Source organism: Colossoma macropomum, unplaced genomic scaffold, assembly GCF_904425465.1.
Source record: "Colossoma macropomum unplaced genomic scaffold, Colossoma_macropomum, whole genome shotgun sequence".
Lineage (NCBI taxonomy): Eukaryota > Metazoa > Chordata > Actinopteri > Characiformes > Serrasalmidae > Colossoma > Colossoma macropomum.
The window spans coordinates 31,277,397-31,293,904 of NW_023494802.1; the positions used below are offsets into that span (position 1 = coordinate 31,277,397).

The 16,508-nt window shown below is 37.4% G+C and overlaps 1 pseudogene; it reads left to right on the forward strand.

The window, feature by feature from the left end:
- Window positions 1–255: 255 nt before the first annotated feature.
- On the forward strand, window positions 256–16,262 carry LOC118822553 (annotated as a pseudogene).
- Window positions 16,263–16,508: the final 246 nt, after the last annotated feature.

The following is a 16,508-nucleotide window of genomic DNA, read 5'->3' on the forward strand; positions in this document are numbered from 1 at the left end:
TGCATTCTAGACATTGTGACCCCTGGTTCCTATCACCACCACTGTGATGTTTCATTCCACATTAAAAATTTTTTTTTAAATGACTCTGATATCTGCATGACTCAATATGCTGAGCGATTGCTTAATAAGGATTCATGTGCAATGGAAAGTGAAACGAGTTCCCATTTACAGCTCTAAGAGTTGCAACACCACTAAAAGGAAATTTGTCATTTTGATCTCAAACAGTGGCTAATGTTAGTATATATAGGAGCAGGATAAGAAGATTTATGAATGTTCTCTGGTTAGTCGGACTGGACGTGTAGCAGTATCATTTCCGCCACACAAATATGGGTGAAAGAGGTAATCTCTGCCATTTTTTTGCAAATTCATTTTGTGCTAGTTGCATTCTTTGTAAACATATCTGTTTAGAATCAGTTGTTATAATAACATATTGTTATTTTTATTCAACAATAACATATACAGTGTTAATTTAAATGATATAAACTACACACTAAAAGGTATTTTAGATTTTTATTCAACATTTCAAGTACTTTTGGGAACTACAAGAATTTATTTAACGAAAAAATCATGCACTATATTTATCTGTTTTTATTGTTTTTTGGGCATTTTGTGTATGAACTTTTAACTTCATTCTGGATATTAACTTTCCTTTTTGGGTATACATTTTATCAGATCTATGCTAACTGTGCTCCATTATTACAGCATATAGTATAATAATGGAGATACATAGTATTAGTATTACTATGGTATTATAGTAGTATTATACCATGCTATCATATGTATAATAAAATATTATATAGTGTTATAATATGGTATAGTATTATACCATATAGCTCTGTTAGCATTTCTTAATGTGTTAATATTAAAGGTTTCATATGAAGTTCCAAGTGACTACATAGCTTTTTCTTCCCTTCCAGCTGTATTAGATGTTGATCTCCAGTGGGAGCGAAATAATGAAGATCACCACACTGATGTGTTTCGTGAGGATCGTCTGATCGTGAGGCGCGGTCAGCCCTTCGTGATGACCCTGAGCTGCAAGTTTGAAGGGAACCTCCTACAAACACTCAGCAAGGCCAAACTGACCGCTCAAACAGGTCTGACACCCAAAGGACATGTTTTCACTGTTATTCAGCAACACTGTAATATCAGATGCCTGTAATAGCCTATAATGATAACTGTGTGAGTTAACTTTGAGCCTAGCTCTATAGCAGGGTTAACATTTGGGTTAACACATAACCTTAAGGGTTGCTCAGTATTATGATTATTCAGTAACTATTATGAATCATTCAGTAATTACTATGAATTAATTACTATGAATTTTAGTAACTGCTATAAATTATGCAGACAATGCTATAAAAATACAGTATTTACTATCAATTTTTCAGGAAATGCTATGGATTATTTAGTAACTGCTATAAATTATTCACTAGCTAGTATAAATGATTTACTACCATCTATAAATTATTCAGGAACTACTATACATTTTTCAGTACCCACTATCAACTATTTGGTATATATTATAAATTATACTGTTATATATTATATATTCATTCGAGTTTATAAATGATTGGGTAGCTACTGTCAACTATTCAGTAAATACTGTGAATTATTCAGTACTTCCTATAAATTATTCAGTACCTACTATCAATTTTTCAGTATCCTCTGTCAATTATTCTGTATATATTATAAATTATTCTGTAACTACTCTAAATTATTCAGTAACTGTTCTACATTATTCAAAATGACTATAATTTCTTAAATAACTACTATATATTATTCAGTACCTACTATAAATGACTCATTTCCATTACTTTTTTAAAGAGTTCATTATTACTTTATTATGTTAATTGTTTTTATCTTGTATAACTCCTAAATCCTTTGCTCATTCTGTGTGTTTTTAAAGGACCACGTCCCAGTGTGTCATCTGGAACCAAAGTCTCCATGGATTTGAATGGAGAAAAGCAGGATTCTGGGTGGAGTGCCTCAGTGTCTCCGAGTGGAAAAGCTGTCTCATTGACCATCTGTCCAGCTCCCAATGCTGTGATGGGAAATACACTCTAGTCCTGTCTGAATCCTCAGTACGGTCAAGATATCTGAAATATATCTGTATAAAAACATGTTTGAACTTTAGTATGATAGTAAAATGTGATGTGTTGCTGAATGAGTGTGTGAGCACTGCATGTTTCAAAGGCACATGTTCTCTCCACAGAATCACAAGACTGATTTGGGTAAATTTGTGCTGCTGTTCAACCCCTGGTGTCCAGGTAAAATATAAAGAAATTAGAGACATGATGTTTCAGAGAAACGATGATGTCTTGTTGTGATATACAGTTCAAACAGTCCCGGTCATGTGACATGTTTTCTTGATTTTCTTAGTGAATATAAGGACTAAACTTAAATATGGCATTTTTCTGAATATTTTAGTGCACAATTTCTATTCATTTGCTGAGTTTAACATGAAAACATTTTTATTTTTTCCCAATATGTTAAATGCAGCTAATAGAATTAAAAATGTGCATTCAAATGTGCAGAAGTGTGTTCTCTGTAGAGGTGCCTTAACTTATTTCCACATCAAAATCAACCAAATGTGATGTGACCGGGGTGCCCAAACTTTTGCACCCAAACAAGTGTATATGCATATATATATATATTATATATATATATATATATATATATATATAATAGTCATAAGAATAATTTGTATCTCTAAAATGTACCATATTTTTGAGCTCCGTGATTCTTTGTAACAGATGACACTGTGTACATGGAGGAGAAGGAAGAGAGAAGGGAGTACTTACTGTCCCAAGATGGGATTATCTTTTTTGGGAGTTCTAACAACATCGGATCGATGCCGTGGAATTTTGGCCAGGTATGTTTATATGGAGTGGTTTTGCAAAAGTTGTTTAAGGAAATTTCTCCTTTTTTCCCAAATTCCTAAAAGTGCATACGCAGACACAAACCTCCTCTAGAGCAGCTCAGCCGCTTAGGACTTTCAGGATAATTGTAGATAAAATTCACATTATTTAGTTTTATCATATTTGGTTCACCTCTAATAACATATTATGTTCTAACAATTCAAAGAGTGTAAGTGCTCAGGCAGTCTGGGCATTTAAGAATATTGTAGTCAGGATTTGTTTTGTCAGTCAGTGAGTGCCATAATTATTGGCACTCTTTATAAAGATTAGTATAAAAGGTCAATGCTTACAAATACAAACACCCTTATTATGATATTTTTTATGCATCACACTTATTTGTACTGCTAGGAATTCCTATGAACTGAACATAACTGAGAAATGTTCCCACTCATATTTGATTTTTAAAGTTTTCCTAAGCCATCCATGAAAGGTCATCCATGGCTTCCTGTTTCAGTTTTGTTTAAATATGAAGCAAAACTCCCTCAGTCATTCATCGACTGTGTTGATATTCATTAACAATAAGCTACATGTCTGAAAATGCCCACATCCACTGTTACAGCAATAATTAAGAAGTTTAAAACAACCAGAGCTGTTACGAATCTGCCTGCACAGTGAGGAGGACGGTTAGAGAAGCAAAACACATCTTCAAGACTCACAGTTGGAGATTTGCAGGAGATGGTAGCATTTTGGGGTCACCAGGTTTCTAAAACTGCAAATATGACTCCACCTTCATACCAATAAACTATTACAAATGCATGCCATGAGATATATTTTTCTTTCATCCAACCACAAATGTCAGGACTTAGAGTTTGCTAGAAGCTACTGGAACTTTGATTGTGATCAGGCTTTATGGCCAGATGAGCTTTTTGGCAAAAAATGGAGGATCTGTGATGTTTTGGAGCTGTTGCTCTTACAAAGGCCTTGGGAACAAGGATGGAGTGGGACTTGTTTACAGACTGGGAGTTAAGCTATGCAGACCAGTCCACCTTAAACTCTAGCTGTACTTCTCCTACTATTCACACACAAACACAGTGCCTTCATGCAAATTACTTTTTCTAAAATCTGGGCATTTTCTTAACTTCTTTATAACTCATTTATTACTCATATGCTACACTGAGATAACCACAATGAATATGCTAGTGATAAAATGAAAACTGGCAAAAGCTTTTGTCTTCATTTTGACACAGTCATGACAGTCAATATGCTACAAACTAATGCCAAGCTAGCTAAGTAAACTAGGTCCTGTCAGCATTTCTCATGTCCCCACCTGCTCGGATATGTCCTCATCCACCTTAAGTAGCTTTTTCATTTGTGTTCTTAGTGCCACTTTGTTGTCTTTTGCCCATCACAGTCCCATGACCTAAACTCCATTGAAAACTTGTGGGATCCAAAAGCGAGGACATAGGGTCCTGGAGGTTCTGGATAAATTCTGTAATAACTGTGACAGCTGTGGTTTTGTTCAGTTTTGTTTTCTTGGACCAAATGAACCTCAATTAAATGTTAGATTTCTCTCATATTTTCAATGTGAGACTGAGCTAATTAACCACAAAGATTTTTTTCAAGTCACTTTTTTTACCCAGGGTGCCCATAATAATGGAGTTGACTGTATATATGCTTTGTAGTTTGAGTCAGGTATCCTGAAGGCCTCCATGAAGATTCTGGATCAAAGCCTTGAACACAAAGATGACCCAGATAAGGACTGTCGTCAGAGAAATGACCCGATCTATGTGACCAGGGTGTTGAGTGCCATGGTGAGTGCTGTATTAGACGACCACTTTCAGTCATAACTATATATACTCTGTCAGTTGATTCATCGGTTTCACAGTTGAAAGGTCATCGCCTTGTGGTCGAATCTGGTATATTAACATACAAAAATCACTGTGCAGTGATGTTGCGGTCCAGGTTTAGGAGGTCTAGAAGAGCGAAAACCAAATGACGCAAATCTCCTATTTCCTGTCAGTTGTAACGAGTACCAAGGTCTGAATCAGATGTTCAGATGAACCAATTCTGCTCTGAGCAGAACCAAAATAATAATATTATTAACTGGTTTCAGAGTTTATTAAATTAACAGTTAAGGATGATTATGTTTTTGGTTTTATTTTTATTCATAGCAAAATACCAATCATTCCTCAAACCAGTTTGGAGCCCTGATGTTATACTAAACCTCACAGACAGTCCATGAATTCAGCTACGTTGTGTTCTTTCTATGGTTTTTGTGGTTTGCCTGATTAAGGTTTTAATGTAAAATTCTGCTCTTGTGTCAGATCAATTCAAATGATGACAGTGGAGTCCTTTGGGGGAGATGGGATGGAAATTACTCTGGTGGAGTGGAACCCTCAAAGTGGACAGGCAGCGTGGAAATTTTGCGGCAATGGCATGACTCCAAGTGTAAACCAGTGCGGTTTGGCCAGTGCTGGGTCTTCGCAGCAGTGGGCTGCACAGGTAATACCCAATCAAGAGTTGTCTATAGTAATAATACCCAATCAGGAGTTACCTGTGCAGATAATATCCGATCAAGAGCCATTCATACAAGTAATACCCAATCAGTGATATCCAACCAGAAGTTGTCCATAAGATAATACCAAATGAAGAGTTATCTATGCAGGTAATACGCAGTCAGTATTCACCTATACAGATGATAATCAAGGGTTATTTATACAGGTAATACCCAATCAGTAGTTATCTATACAGGTAATACACACCCAGTATTCAACTAAAGGGGTAATCCTCGATCAAGGGTTATTTATACAGGTAGTATCCAATCAGGAATCATCTACACAGGTAATACCCAATCAGGAGTTATACAGGAAATATCCAAAGAGTAGTTGTCCATAAAGATAATACCCAATCAAGAGTTATCTATACAGGTAATACACACTCAGTATTCACCCACACAGGTAATACACAGGCAAGAGTTATTTATACAGGTAATATCCAATCAGAAATCATCTATAATCTGTAGTTATCGATACAGGTAATACTCAGTTAAGAGTTATGCATACAGGTAATATCCAATCAGAAATTGCTGATGTAGGTAAAACCCAATCAGTAGTCATCTTTACAGGTGACACTCAATCAATACTTGTCTATACAGGTAATCCTCAATCAGTAGTTGTCTATACATATAATACTATAATGCTTATCATTAGTAGATAATAGTAGAATAAACACACTGAAAAAATCCCCACCATGTTTTGCATAAACAAATGTTTTTTATTCTTAAATTTAGTCAAAATTAATTTAAATGTCATATTAATTTCACATTATAGAAACATCTGAAGAGATTATTCTCTACTGACAGCACAGGAAGCTGATAACTTTCTGCACGCACACTCTCTAAAAGGTTTTTCACAGGAGCATTTATAAAGTGCTCATCAGATAGTTCCCATTTCCTTATCTGCTCTAACTAAAATGATGCTATACTAAGATGAACTTCTGAATTTCACAACTTCTACGGTTACTTCATACCTCCCATCACTACTGTGCATATGACAGAGGCCACAAGACCAGAACGAAAGATTATAAAGCATAACATATAACGATGAACTTACACATGGCAATTAGAGTAATTAATAACATTATTCTTCAAATTCCTTCTTTCTAGTTGCCAGAGCTCTTGGGATTCCCTGTCGGGTGATCACCAACTTTGAATCAGCTCACGACACCAACGGCGACCTCAAGATAGAAACAGTGATTACAGAGAACGGTCTCACAATGAAGGAGTCTCTGTGGTGAGTCAATGCTTGTTGCCACTTTTCATAGTAATGTAAAAAAAAATACAGTTTTCACAACTTTTTTTTTTTCAGAAAAAAACATTTCAAAACTTTTGTAGACTTTGCATAACAGTAAAACCTATAGGCTTGTACTTGTACTCATTCTGTAATGGGACCGGCGCAGATACCGGCTTTTAGTAATCACTCATCAATAAATGATGCCGGGATAGAGAACCTGGGAGCAGATCCTCAATAGTAAAAATTCAGGAATCCAACAAACAATACAGGATCTATAACAATGACAAGTACTTATCCTTTCAATCTTATGGCTAAATGAATATCCCAACAGGAATTTTCATTGCTGGGTGGAAAGTTGGATGAAACGCCCTGACCTCAAACCTGGATATGATGGCTGGCAAGCCAGTGACCCAACACCTCAAGAACAAAGTGAAGGTACTGGTCTAAAATGAAGTGAATATGTAAAGACACTAGGGCTACATTCACAAACCAAACTTTATGCTGCGATGGCTTAAATATGTGCTTGTAAGTATTCTATACATGTTTTTAGTGCAGACAGGAACCTTCTAGGCCTTCAAAGGCCTAATGATATCTGAATAAAAAAATGTGTATTTTCTGTATTTTTTAGTTCATTTTTATTTAATAATACTTCTTGTATTTAAATTTTTGTGTCATTGTTACAATTGTATGCAAAAGGGCACACCTGGACAAATGATATTCAAGGAGACAGCAAGGGCCATTCATAAAGCATCAGCTTGTATTTCCTGAAGTTGTTCATGGTGGATTTTGAGGCATGTTTTGGATCATTGTCCTGTTGTAGAAGCCAGCGTCTTATCAGCTTCAGTTTCCTAATTCCAGACGTAGCTAATATTTAGTGGAACCCATTCTTCCATCTACACTATCTGAAGTTTAACACTTAGCGAGGTGTTCTTTTCATCAAATGCTGCTCCCTTTTTCTCCACACATACCTTTGGTGATTGTAGCCAGAAAGTTCAGTTTTTAATTCATCAATCTACAGCACCTGTTTCCAGAATACCTCTGACTTATCTAGAAGTTGTTTTACATACTTCAGATGTTGGCTTTGGCTGTGATGAGGTTTCCTTCTGATGATTCTTCAATGCAGATCATGTTTGTTAGCTGTGTAGTTTTTCCTGTGGGGTTGTAGAGTGATATATCAATTAGAATAAGCTCATACAAGGTAAAATATGTCTTTAAGCTTGTAATAAAACATATGGAATGTCTTTTACAAGCTTCAAATGTCTGTGATTAATGTAGAACAGCCAAACAATATGAATTAACCAGCATTAGTGTTAACATGCTACTATAATCCCATAGGGGTGCTAGCAAAATGAGCATTATTGTAGAGGTTCCTCATTTCTGACCGAAGTGTTTCAATTAAAAATAGCTCATTTTAAAGCTTAGTAGTTTTTAAAGAAAAATATTAGTATACTCAAGGTTTCAATATATATCAGTAATGGTCGTATTGTGTCATCTCTAATGTTAAAATTAAGAATATAGAACTTGGGTGATTCCTGCACAATTATAAAGAGGAGCATCTGCAGAACCACCAACTGGGACCACCAAAAGCAGCAGAATTTGAATGCAGTAGGCAGTGACATAAGGAACCAGATTAACTAAAGCAATCTAAAAGATTTGTTTCATTCATAAAAGGGTCAAACAGGAACCACTTTTCAAGCACCAGTGCTGTAATCTTATGCTTTCCAATGGTAATTTCCTTCTTTGTCTGGCCCATAACAGGTGTGATGCGTTGTGGCCCTGTCCCCGTAAAGGCCATAAAGGAAGGTGACCTCACCTGTGCGTATGACGCGGCGTTTGTGTACGCTGAGGTCAACGCTGATGTTGTCAGAAAGTATCGAACGAGAAATGGCATCTTAGAGGATGTGCTAAGTAAAGACAAAGTAGGCCAAAATATCAGCACAAAGAGCATCGGGAACGACACAAGGGAGGACATCACACATCTGTACAAATACAAAGAAGGTAAGCTCCCCATAATCTATTCAGAAGTTTATCCATGTGGCCGCACTTAAGTTGTAAACTTTGAGGTTATGTTTGAGTGAAATCCCTGACCAATCTCTGTTATGAAGTTCAGTCAAAAATGTTCATTTTTTTAACCAATAAAAGTGCATTAAGAACATGTTATCATTTATAAATGCGCCCTGACATGGGGGCGAAAAACAGGAAACTAAATTTATGAAGTAACCAAGGAAAATTTTGTCTAAATCCCTCTAAAATTTAGTTTAGTCTAAATTCCTCACTTTATATCTTTTTAATGTTTTTTGTTCATCAATGTTCTCTCACTACAATACCCAGCATGCACTAATTCCTGTGTTGTCTCTCAATCCTGACTGCTAGCCACTGAGCTATAGGCTAATAAATACAAACTAGCTAGCATTAACACGAACTCTAATCCTGGTTGCCAAACAAAAAATTGTAAAGTAAACAGAGATTTGATTTGTATTCAACACAAAATGGACACCAGAAATGTGTTTTAAATGATTATCATTTCAACCAGAGAAAAGAAGCTAATCTGAGGTAAAGTATGCTAACTTTGCTAACATTATCTTGTTGTCCTTCTTATCTGACGAGTCATTTCTGTTGAGTAATCCATTCTCTCCAATGTAAGGATGATTTGAAGACAGTTATTACAGTAATAGGGCTGTGATAAGATACTCGGCTTTCTAGCAGTAACGTTAGCAATCTGCTGTCCTTCTCCTTCCACTGTTTCATTTCAAAACAGCACTCTTACATAAAATCCACCTCAGAAGGGTCTTTCTACCTTCAAGATACATCATAAGATGAAGGTTTTCTTAGTCTTTAAACCAGGGAAATCGGATTCTAAGAGCAGTGTTTCTCAACCTCGGTCCCGGAGGCCCACTGTCCTTCACATTTTTGGGCTTTTCCTGCTTTAACACACCCACTTCAACACAGTAAGGGGCTGTTAATAAGATGACTAGTTGGATGAGGTGTGTTGGGAGCAGGGAAAACACTAAAAAGTGCAGGGCCAGGGTTGAGAAACACTGTTCTAGTGCTGCATGACAAATTATGTTTTATCGCAATATATGTTTCCACAAAACACATCACTAAGAGCAGATCAAATGACCTTCACAGGTGCCAGACCAACAGAACATAATTACATTAGCGTAGCTTTAGAAGGCCAACAAGTGCTTCTGAGTTTGAACCCTGCTTGCTTATGTAGAGGACAAGTAACAAAAAACCCTTTAAACCAACATGTACAACTCAAAAATACCCTACACTGTTCTCCTAGCGTGTAAAAATGCTTAAAACATGATGACCGCTCAGGCTTCCTGTGTGAAAAATACATAGACTGTATGGTCAAATGTATGAAGCGGTAATGGCTACTGTTACAACAAACCTGCATCATCAAAAGGGGTGGTTTTTTAGGTCTTCGTTGAAAATAAAACTATACATATTTATTTGTGTTTGTAGCCTGTCTGCAAACACGGCTAGAAAAAACTCTTCAGGCAAACCTGTTTTCAGACTGAAGCACCTCATGGAGCTCACTCACATTTCACAAGCTGCAAATTCTCCACAAGGAGGCGCCACTAGTAGTCAAATAGCTTTTGACGCTGCATTAGAGCAGTGCTTTGCACATTAGTGAATAGCACTTTTGTATTTTTTCCTATTTGGTTAAAAACATGTTAGATTTCTGTCCACACAGCAAAAAAAAAGCATGTACTTCTGGCAAATCCAGTCAGAGGCACACGATTTTAATAATTTATCATCTCATTTCATCGTTGTGATATCTAACAGCTTCATCGAACATTACATTTTATGTCCGTATCGTCCAGCCCTACAAAAAAGGGTTCTTTGGCTTGTGCCAAGGGTGGAACCCTTTTTGGCACTATATGGAAGCCTTTTCAAAAATGTTCCATTGAGGACCATCTACAGCACATTCTCCATCAATCTGAAGAACACTTTCATGATGTAAAGAACCCTATAATCGTGCAAAGCGTTCTTTGAGTGTTCATGATTCAATATAGATATCTATTTAGCTTTACTAAAGAACCCTGAAGAACCATCTTTTTTAAGAGTGTGCTCTAGAGACAACAGCAGAACCGCAGAACCGGGGGAAAATATGCATGTTTACAACAGATGTAGCGATGGTTAACATTTTCTTTTTGGCCAGAGTGTCCTTAAAGAAGCATATGATGTCTTTTAAACAAAACAATTACATTAGCCACGTTTACATACAGCCCAATAATCCATTGATAATCTGACTAGTAGCTCAATCAGAATAGAATACATCTATGGAAACACCTCAATCAGTGTAATCTAGTCTGATTGGGGCCATTCAGAATACAATTTCTATCCGATTGAATGAGGTGGGTAATCCTGTAAATAATCCGTTAAATTGAAGAATAATAGCCATGTAAATGATGACATGATTACATTTCCAACGGAACGTGTAAGTACGTTCTGCGCATGTGAGGTTTATAACGTTCAACATGGCGGGAGCAGAAACTGGTGGGACAGGGCGTCCAGCTTATGTGTCTCAGAACATGAGACAGAACATCTTCCTCTCACCGCTTTCTTAATAAGTACATGTGAAGTACATTTTTCTGAGTCTGACATCATTTTAAAGCAATTAAAAACACAAGCACTGCTCACTGCTGCTCATCTCACTATGACTGAACCTCACGTGATGTTTGCTGTCATGGTAACGTTTACTCTAAGTGGTCCTCTACACATGTGCGTCATTTTGGATTAGATTACTTGTAATGAGCATGTAAACGAAGTATTTCCATCAGATTGTTGAGTATAGTGAGCATAAAGACCTCAGTCTTAATCTGTAATTGGAATGTATTCAATTGGATTGGCAAATGTTTTGCATGTAAACAGAGCCACAGATAGCACATTCATTTTTAAAAACATGTCCTGGCTGGAAGGGAAAGAACAGAACATTAAATTTGTCCTTATGAAAAACTCACTTTTTCTTCTACATCTCATTGTTTTGTACCTTAAGGCTCTAAAGAGGAGCGGGAGTCCTACAGGAACGCTCAGGTCTGTCAGGAGTTCGATCTGAGCATTGAAGACCCTGGAGATGTTCTGAAAGGCTCAGACTTTCTGCTGCATATCCGCGTTACTAATAAAAGCAGTGTTAAGAAGGTGATTAAACTTCAGGTCAGCTCTGGAGGGGTGCTTCACAATGGCCTTCTGGACAACAGCTCCCCTGAGTTCTACACAGGGGAACACTTCCTCAGTCCTGGTGAAGGTCAGTAGCTGTACTTTATTGTGAGGGATCATAATTGCAGTATCCAGTGTTCTATGTATGTAGAACACCAAGAGTTAGTGACTGAAGAGGAATTCCACCAATTTTTCTGAACTTTCTGCATAATTAAGTGGTGAAAACAAAGTCACTCAGAGAGGTCTGATCTGAAACGCTCTATTCTAGAGAAAGTTGCAGAGTCAGAATTGTCCACAGTGGTGGTCAGAGGAGCCACACATCTAAAGACCTCCAAAAAAGCTGTCATGGAAAGTTATTACATAAAATGGTTACAAATATGCAAAGGGGTTAAAACCTTTGTCACGGAGAGGTATATGCAGGCTGTTGTAAGGTCTTTAAAGAAAACTAATTTTTTTAGATTTACCACTCTTTTACCACCATCAAAACTCAGAAGACGTGTAGGTGCTGATTTTGTATAGGATAAAATGGCTACATTTGTCTTATAGACATCATGACACCTGGTTCCCATCACTACCACTGTAAAGAAATCTGAGTAATAAGGTTCTCTACAATGAACTATTTCACATCAAATGACTCGGAATTGCTTTGTTTACATCTCAATGTCCAAATTATGCAGAAACTTCACGCAAGGAAGTACAGCAGCAGTATGGCTTTATTAGCATTGTGTTTCTAACAGACAGAATGGCAGATACCTATTAAAGCAACAAGCCATGAGAGGCTGTGCATTACAGTGATGTGAAGCTGAGTGCCTAAAACTCCCTTAACTGTGGGAAAATCAGCATGACATAAGGCCTCAAGTGGATCTTTGTATTAGTAATACAGCACGTTTTCAGTTAATGATTCCATTTCTTTTCAATAGTAATAGCAATGAACAATTCTTCTGCCAAACAATGCAGTTCATTATCAGTAATCTGTATTGTGGCCCAGTGGCATAGCAAGAAATTCATTTTAGAACAACCTCTTACTGAGATGAAGCGGGAAAGTATATATGCAGGGCGAGGGGGCCTCCAGGACCAAAGCTGGGAAACACTGTTCTATAACAAATGACAGCGAACCATAGACAAAGCGGAGGTTGGCTTCTTATTTGCAAGCTTCTTCTTTGTGTTTTCTGTTCCACCTTAAGTGGTGCAAAAGCACAGAATGTAACTGCTGCCTCATTTTAGGCGGAATGGAAAAGTTCAATGAGCTTTTGAATAAGAAACCAACTTCAGCCTTGCATACAAATAAAGGCTAATTAACCAGAAGCCTGGCTTTAACAGCACTAGGCGCAGATGTTGTTTAGAGCGAAAGGGTTGAAAACTGTGATGTCCATGTCGCTTTTTAAAGTAGTGAATATTGAATTGGTCCATGGTCAACTACTACAACTCGCTAGCTAAGTAAACAGTCTATAGGAACAAGCACAGCTCATTTCTCACCAGTGGACTAAGGTAATGCTATGTTTACATGTTTAAAAAGCAAATTTACATGAAAAAAGCACCTTTTCATACTTTTTATACCACCATGTAAATGTTGCCATGGTGATGGAATCCACCAAAAAGGCCCATAAAAACCTTGCATTATGTCATTTTCATTGGCATTGGAGATTTTTTGTTTCCTGCGAGGCCTGGCTTCCAAGTGAGGCCGCCCAGTAGCTACGCACCTGGAGTGGCCGTGTGGGTGTATAACAAGCATTTTATAAGAGATCCACACAGATTTTAGGACCTGATCAGAGCCACCAGACAGATTAGATTTTAGAATCAAAATGAGATAGACCAGATTTTACTAGATAGATCAGATTTTAAAATCAAAATCAGATAGATCCGATTTTAGAATCAAAATCAGATAGAAAAGATTTTACCAGATACATCAGATTTTAGAATCAGAATCAGATAGATTCAATTTTAGAATCAAAATCAGATAGATCTGATTTTAGAATCAAAGTGAGATAGGACAGATTTTACCAGATAGATCAGATTTTAGAATCAAAATCAGATAGATCAGATTTTACTAGATAGATCACATTTTTGAATCAAAATCAGATAGATCAGATTTTAGAATCAAAATGAAACTGAACAGATTTTACCAGATAGATCAGATTTTAGAATCAAAATGAGATAGAACAGATTTTACCAGATTTTAGAATCAAAATCAGATAAAACCGATTTTAGAATCAAAACTATCCATTTTACACAGCACATTTTGCAGTTCTCTAAGGTGCTGTGAGAACTGTAGCAATGGGGCTTTAAGCTTTTCAGAATTTGCCAAATGCTGTCACTTTCAACATGCAGACCAGACCACATTGCCTACACAGCAGACTGACCGTACATGATCTTGTATGTTTGTAGTGCTAAAGGTTCCAATGAAGCATCTGTACACGAGGTACTCCGCACTGCTAGGCACTAGCAGCCAGCTGCTGGTCAGGGTGCTACTCACAGACGAGTCAACCATGGCCAGGATGATGGAGAAGCGCATTATCACCCTGCAAGACCCCAAACTCAACATTCAGGTGCTGTGAATTTGAACTCGGCAGTGTCAAGTGAATTTTATAAGGAAATTTGTTTTTATTCATGGGAGTGTGCTAAGTTGGTGATCAGTGGGTTGACACGTTCATTTAGTGGTAGTACAATCAGATCAAGTGAGACGCCATTTGATCTGCAGCACGTTTAGTGTTCTGCGTTTAACATTTTCTGTCTAAGAGATGAGTCCTCTCTTTTTGTGCAGATTGTCGGGCAGCCCAGAGTAGGAAAGCAGAGCTGCGTAAAGCTCTCAGTGAAGAACCCACTGCCTGAGACGCTGAGTGACTGCTGGTTTGGTGTGGAAGGAGCAAATCTTACCAACGGACAAGTGCTGACTCAAAGGTAGGAATCTGCAATGTTCATGCATTTCCTCACAACTAGCAAAACTGTGACGTGGCCAGAAAAATGAACGGCATTTTTTAAAAAACCCCACTATCGCGCCCTGAAAAATGTTCTAAAGCTGATACGTTTTATTCTGTGCGCATTTGTCCTTTGAATCCCTGCTAGAATAACCAGCATGGACCAGCAAGGCTGGTCAGCAGTAGGACCAGCATATCGCTGCTGTCGGAAGAACCTTGTCTCCATTTTTGTCATTCTCCAGTTTTTGATATAATTTGAAAATGCCTGTTGTCGTTTACATTGTGTGGAAATTTTATGATGAATGGACCAAAAGAAGTGGCCCAAAACGACTTGGAAAAAAGTCTGGTTCCATAGACTTACATTAAAAATACAGTATGTTTTTTCCTTCTCATGTAAAGTTACCATTTTGGAGATGCGTGGTTTTCTTCCAATAACAGCGATATGCTGTGTTTTGAATGCTTTTATGCAGGTCAGCAGCAATAGAAGCTGATACGCTGTTCACCAGCACTAGACCAACATAAGCCAGCTTATCCCAGCATGGCTGGCCATCAGCAAAACCAGTATATGTTGTGTTTTGGATGCTGGTATGCTGGTCAACCAGTAAGACCATGCTGGGTGACCAGCTAAATCAGCACCAGACCAGCACAAACCAGTTAGACCAACATGGAATTCGTGTTGGTCTGTGCTTGTTATTTCGGCAGGGATGTAACCGGCTCCTCTGAATTATGAGGCCGGTTTAGCAGTCAAAACATGAATATTGCTGCATGCATGCTGTAAGAACTAACACTCCTGCACACTGAAATGATATTGCATGAAAGTAAGTCTGCTATTAAAGAACACTGTTATATACCAACACCAGCTACTCAAACTGTGGGATTCTATCAGCAAAACCACTGAACCACTACATTTGACAAAGCTTACTGCTCTGTGTGGGGTATTTTGGAAAGACTGCCAGTCTTATAATGTTAGTTCAGTGTGCATTAGTGTTCGATTGCATTCAGCAGTAGTTGTAATCTGACTATCACCCTCGAAGATCCAGTGACATCTGGGAAAAAATGGACGTACGGCAAAACGTATCGGATTTGGAAACTTTTCTGTTTAGCACAGTGGCAATTTTCAAAAACGCCATTCATTTTTTGTTTTTTTGTTTTTTTACCATAGAGAAAAACAGCTTAGACCCAGAGTTCATTATATAGGCGTTACACCAACTACTGATGGTAACTGTTTAATTAAATTTGTTTTGGAAATGCAGGATTTCATACGTGGGCTCTGAACAAGAGGCCAAAACGAGGATTTACTTCACCCCCACCCAAAGTGGCCCATGCAAACTGATGGCGACTTTTTACAGCAAGAAACTGGGTTATGTCAAAGCATACACAAACCTCAACGTCAGCATGTAGATGCTGAAAAGAGAATAAAAATGCGGCTCTAGGTGGCGCAGTAATTTAAAATTCTTTATACATTTGCATTGTGTAGGCCTGTTTATTACATGTTTATTATGTGTTTATTACAAAATCATCTGATTGCAATTCTTTTCCACACTTGTTACTTTTTCGCTTGTTTACTTGAAATAAACAGAATGTGAACTGGTTATGTTTTTCGTCTGTTGGGTTGATGCAAATGCATGTAAATAAAAGACAGCAGAAACACATTTACTTCATACTTCACACTTCAGGAATGATTGACTGAGCAGTGAAAATTCGCAAAATTCTAATAAATTCGGATAAAAATTCGGATAAAGAAATGTTGCATGTTCACCATCTGAAAAACCGCATTTGGT